Genomic DNA, 6,000 nt, shown 5'->3' with positions numbered 1-6,000 from the left:
AGCTTTCATGGCTCAGCAGATATGATCAAGAGGCTTGTATCCTCAAGGGCCCTCACATCAGCTCATAAAAACATGCTGGTGGGGCCTACTGCTCAACTAAAATGTTCAGAGGCTGCTTTTTGCTGCCATGGCCCCAAATTCTGGAATTCTCTTCCAGAATAGGCAGGGCTATACAAATAAAGTTTACTGTAGTTTATTAGTAGTTTTTGAAAGAATGCCTTATACAAATATGACATCCATTAGCATGATAATGGATCATGCTAATGGATCAGTAAACCTTGTACCACTATTTAATGATACAGGTTTTTATACTTGTTATCCTCCAATTATTCAAACTAATTATTTAGAAATGATAATATCCGGACACTAATATTATCCTGATTCCCCTCCATCCCTCCCTCATTGACCCCACCCTGCTAGCGTTTAACTCTTAACCATTAGGGACTACACTATGGCCACCAGATGGAGACATTAAACAATAGTTAGTACTTTAAAGTTGGAACAAAAACCACGGTACTTTCCTCCTTCGTGATGGATACGTATTGTAATGGTCATAGATTGTTTTTAATCCTGGAAAAAATATCAAAATATAAGCAATGTAAGCACCCATGATTGAATTATTCTGTCTAAAATTATTATTTAGTCAGAATGAATAAGTCCATGGAGAAAAGCTCCAAATTAATTGAGACGTATGTAAATATAATGCTCACATAAAGCACGAAATTATGCAGTCGTGATGACATCTCGAAATGACTACTTGTTTAGATAGTAATCGTTCGGCGTTATGGGTAAAAAGACCGCAAAGCACCGCTTATCCCCCACCTCAGCACAGGAAAACTTGTTTTAAAGCCAGCCGCCATCGCCACCATTCTGCTGGTCTACTTTCTTTGCCGTCATTCTTTAACGGCCAACGAGATTTCGTAATGTAAGCATATGCCAAAGTGTTGACCATTCAGTGAGCGTCCCCAACAAGGATTGGGTATCAACTCGCCCGTAAAAGGAGCTTTTCTTCTTCATTGTTCGATATAGTTGTATATCACTTGACACTATATAAGTTTAACCGCTCGATCAGCCTATTGAGGCCCAAGCGTTGAAGTTCAGTACGTTAAAGGGTTCAACACCGTCTTTTGAATTATAGGAACATTAGGCAGTGTCACAAAGCCTCTAAAGGTAGTGTGCTTTTTAATCACTGTAGATTTCTGTAGACGGTTACCAATTTTAATTCCTGAGTTAACAGAGAATTGCTCTGAAGTACTTCTAAATCACGGCATTTAGATGAAAATTAAAATTAAGCGACACTGTTTACTCACTAGATCAAATGATTCTAAGACAAAGGCGTAAATTATTAGGCAAATAAGAAAAAAGAGGGAAAGGGAGCAACCCAGACAATATCCATTTAGTACGAGGCATATCGCTTTCCTTTCGAAACGGCCAGAAACAATGCATTTGAACTAGGCAGCATTCAGATAGGAAGTACTAGCTGTCAAACTCACTTCTTCCAGATTGCGAGTGGACGACACGACTGTCAGATGGAGTCTCTGACTCTTCATTGGATGAATGTTTTAGAGGGCGGAAACGTTACGTTTGGGTCCATGACGAGTGCTCAACCGGAGGGCGGATCATCGTCAGGCTAACCATACCACAGACGCCCGAGAAACTGTCAAAAATAGTGTACAAACGGTGAGTGTTACCCACTTATTCTATGTTAGTACAGAGATGAGTTAACATGTGCAGTGCGTGCCCTACGCTGGCAGTTTCGCGGATTACTGACGTTCACATATCTGTGATGGGATGTTGAGTTTGGATGGGACGTGTGTGTGTACAGCTCGCAGTACTGGAGCGTGGCTAGGTTAGCTACCCTGTTAGCTTAATCGCATATTCGCACCGCTCCCAATGAGCCAGTGTGTGACACGGCCCAGAAGATATGGCTGTCTGTGAAGTTATGCAAGCGGGTTTTCACGGCTGTGATTTTAATGACGTTCAGATGGGACAATAACATGGCGACAGTCCTTTCGTAAATTCTTTCCCATTTTCTGATCAGGTGTTTAGAGCTTTGTATCTTTACATATGTTTTTACGACTTAAAGTTGATTAAAGTTAACGCCAACCTGTTTGACTTCTAGTGATAAGGCAGTCAAAGGAATTCTGCTCGGGGGCTCTGTGCATGTAGCATTGCCTGCATGGCTGTCACTCAAAGGGCCACAAATTCATTTTAAAGGCGTACAGGAACATCTGTTTATTTCTAGGTTTCAAAGTGCATGTCATGAGCAGTGTCTTTATCCTTACAGTTTACACGCGCTAGTAACCTTTAAAACACATACAAGCACTTTCTTGCATCAGTCTATTCTCATTTAATCCTAGCTGCTATAGATCTTATAGATCACTGCTTAGTTTGGTTATAAGTTTTGATGGTTTAAAATTTACCATGTCCAGAAATGTAAGCGTGATGTTTGAATTTTAATATGCAAAGATTCATGGCCACAACGGTAAGCAAGCAATATAACTGAAGTGATTAATTACAATGATTCTAAAAGTGAGAATTGTACGTGCTGGACAGTTTGTAGGGAAAAAAAAAAGTAAGTTGCAAAATTCAGAAATTTAGGGCCCAAAGTGCAAGGAGTTAAGCAATTTAACCAAAGTATGAGGTAAATAATGGATTTGTGGAATAGTTTAGTGACCTTGACTGAGTGAAAATGTCTGCCATTTTTAAATACATTTACAAATGCTGGTTAGGTAAGTTTGATTGACTGTTAACCCAAAGTTTCACCTAACCCTTACATCTGCAGTGTTACCTATCTAATCATTTACTCTTTAGAATAAATTCTGAGGATTGAAAATGTATGTGAATGTGTGAGATTTTTTTTCTGCCTCTTTTTTTGGGTCACTGTGTGGCTTAACCTACAGAAGTGGTTCTATGTATGTAGAACCTATACATAGAACAATGTCTAAACAATACATCCATATCCACAATATATCCACTGTGTATTGTCCCAAACTATAGTGTGTGCGCACTCATTCATGTCTACCCCAGCCCTCTCAACTTATGCATTCTTGGTAAAAGATCTTGGTGCAATGAACAGGTCTGTATGATTATGCTCCAATGAGAAACTCAGTCGTGGCAGGGTGTCGGTATAGTAATAAGAGACTGCGTGTGTGTGTATGTGTGTATGCACATGGAAGAGAAGAAGATGCACATAGCAGGTGGAGGAGGGGAACGACACTCCTTTGGCCTGGCTGCTTATATTGCTGACTCACAGTGCAGCCATCTCCCTAAGGCCAAATGGCCACCCGAGAACAGGGTCACAGTAAATTGCTACTGCCTTTATGTAATTGATAGTATTGATTACCTAGTATTACGTTATACAGTACCTGGCCTGCATCAGCTTTTATCTCTCATGAGCCGATGAGCATCAGTGCATAGAACATGTTTTTCTGTCCAGCAGCTGCAAATTTAAAATTTTTAAAATGTTTTGTATGGGGGATTTTTGCACCCAAATTTCATGTGTACCAACCATGCCTTACCAGTCCTGGTAACTAATGTCAGAGAAACCTTGGCTAATGCTAGCTAATGGAAGTAAAGCAATTACATTATTTTCTATCTAATTGTGTGTTTTTTATATCTATGACATTAATGTATTTGATTTCATGAGAAAATTGTAAAACGTAAGTAACTAATGTTGATTTAGTGGGTTTTGGCATTTTAAACATGTCAGGGATATATAATATCGAGATTTTCTTTTTTTTTCTTGGTGTTTATACATAGAGGAAACATCACACATTAGTGAAGACATTCATGTAAGGGCAAACCATGCTGTATCAGATACCAGTCAGCAAAGCATGCAACTCCCAGATGCACTTTACATATATCAGGTGACTCTACAGGAATATATATTATACCTCACTAAACAGCCAAAGTGGATGAAATGGTTGGCTGGTGACATGACTTATTTCTCTCCTTCAGGGATCAAAGAGACAGACTTTCTTTCCATTTGGTCTACTTGACTTTGCATGTCTGTGAGATGTCTTGGAGAACTCTACTGCACCATCACACTGTGTCACCTGGACAACATGCAGTGCCAAGGTGTTTCTGTGCTTGGTCTGCACCTTTACCTTGACAGCAAAACACTACACACCAGAGTTAACTGTCACTGGACACAGTCACAGTAACAAACACCCACACATAGGATCTGATGAATGACCAGCTTGAAGGGTTGAAGGAAATGAAAGCCAACTTTAGAATGGGATCACAGTCTCACAGAAGGCTCAACTGTTATATGCTAAGGTGGTTGCCTCCATGTTTCAGCTCAAGTAACACTGCATAGACTATGACTATCTCTTACAAGAACTACCTCTAAATCATCCATGCTTAAAGGAGTGTTGTTTTAAGCAAAAAACATTTATTATCTGCTTTATCCATAAACTCATGTGGCATTATAGCCTGGAACCTGTAAAATGACAAGTCCCAGAAAGCCTTCACTTGTGGTTTAGAGTGATTTGCCCCCTTAAAGAATGTGGAATTGAAAAAAAAATGAATCTTAGGCCAGGCTCAGTCAGTAGAAGTGTAGCATGCAAAAAAAAAAAAGCACTACTAAACAGCCTACCCCTTATGTGTGAATAGAGTAGCCCCTCAGTCCAGCAGCTTCTATAAAAGAACCATAACTGACTTCACAATCCTTTGAAATATATTTGATGTGTCCTGGTGAGAGACAAAAGTATTGTCACCATCAGTGCTGAGTATAATTTGCAGAAAACCAAAATTTAGGCAGATTTTTTAGAAGGTTTTCTATTGTTTTTGAAGCTAAAGATATGTGTCTTTTTGGACCTTTCTCAGGTACTCATTTGCTGATTAGATCCTTTTTGTTGCCATGGCATCATGAGGATGACTGAGAGTTGGAAAATGAATAATAGATTTGCTCTTATAGCATAATGAAGGGGAGCCAGGAGTCTGCATTAGCAATCTTGACTAATGATACTGAAATATTGAGGATTTGGCCAATATCTAGCCTGTGAATTATTTGGTTTTCTTTTGTTTGCCATGAATCTGCATGGTTCAGGGTTATCTCTAGAAAATTAATTTGGTAAAGTGTTCCTTGCCTTTTTAGTTGAAGTGACCCAGTTTTGCTCAACCTACTGAGCAGTTATATTTAAATACTCTTACTATTTGTAGTGTTGTTCACCAGACACAAGTTATGTGGACAGTGGAAACCATTAGATAAGAGAACCAAGGTCTGTTTTTACTTCATTTAAGAAGTATTCAGTGATGCCACCTCTCACACTTTTTGTTGTTGTTTTTTTACATGTAAAATATGCATATTCATCTTGATCTAAATAGGGATTATTCTAGACCATAGTATTGTACTGAATGACATAGGCCAACAGTGGATGGTAGCCTCATTGTCCAAAATCAAAAGTAGTTTTCTGGTTTCGCTTGAGTACAATGCATGGTTGAAGTAGCTGAATGGCCATCAAAGACTATTACCAGGAGTCCTTTTTACGTAGCAGTATTTCCATTCATTGTTTCATGTGATATAAAAATTGTGAGCTTCAACATACTGTTCTGCATCCCCTGCACAATGGCTAAGACTAATCAAAGTGCTGAGTGGACAGTGGCATGGAAGCTTGGGATGAACAGTACAAAAAAAATGTAATTATCTTATACTGTCACATGTTGCAATTGCGATATGCCTATATTAAAACACATTGATGATCCCTTATGGTGAGATGGGCAAAGAGTAGCCTGTATTATCATGTCAGAAATTACTGACATTTGTTAATTGTGAATGCCATGCTTCATCAAAAAAACAGCAAGTCACTCTTTTTAAAAGAGGTGATGTCATATGCTATGACATGATATCACATACAATTACATATCATAAAAATTAGGTTTGGTCAGAGAGCCTTATATTTCAAAGTGATACCTGTGACCGGATCTTGTGAGATGGTTCAATCAAGTAAATTCTTTGATTCTTCGTGGGCTATTCAGCATGCGTTCCATAGCGAT

At 38.8% G+C, this 6,000-nt stretch overlaps 1 protein-coding gene across 7 annotated transcripts in view; it reads left to right on the top strand.

Moving 5' to 3' along the window:
- Nucleotides 1-1,084: 1,084 nt before the first annotated feature.
- The window catches only part of LOC113572988 (microtubule-associated protein 4), a 65,206-nt gene continuing 60,290 nt past the window's right edge, over nt 1,085-6,000 (top strand). For 6 of the 7 annotated variants that reach the window (XM_027002977.2, XM_027002982.2, XM_027002981.2 and 3 more), the window contains exons 1-2: nt 1,085-1,170; nt 1,503-1,680. The gene's annotated coding sequence lies outside the window, so the exon portion shown is untranslated. The remainder of the gene's footprint in view (nt 1,171-1,502; nt 1,681-6,000) is intronic. The other variant, XM_027002983.2, reaches the window with a different exon arrangement.

This window comes from Electrophorus electricus, chromosome 10 (genome assembly GCF_013358815.1).
Source record: "Electrophorus electricus isolate fEleEle1 chromosome 10, fEleEle1.pri, whole genome shotgun sequence".
Taxonomy (NCBI): domain Eukaryota; kingdom Metazoa; phylum Chordata; class Actinopteri; order Gymnotiformes; family Gymnotidae; genus Electrophorus; species Electrophorus electricus.
The sequence above is the reverse complement of the archived record's forward strand: the minus strand, read 5'-3'. Positions and strand labels throughout refer to the sequence as shown.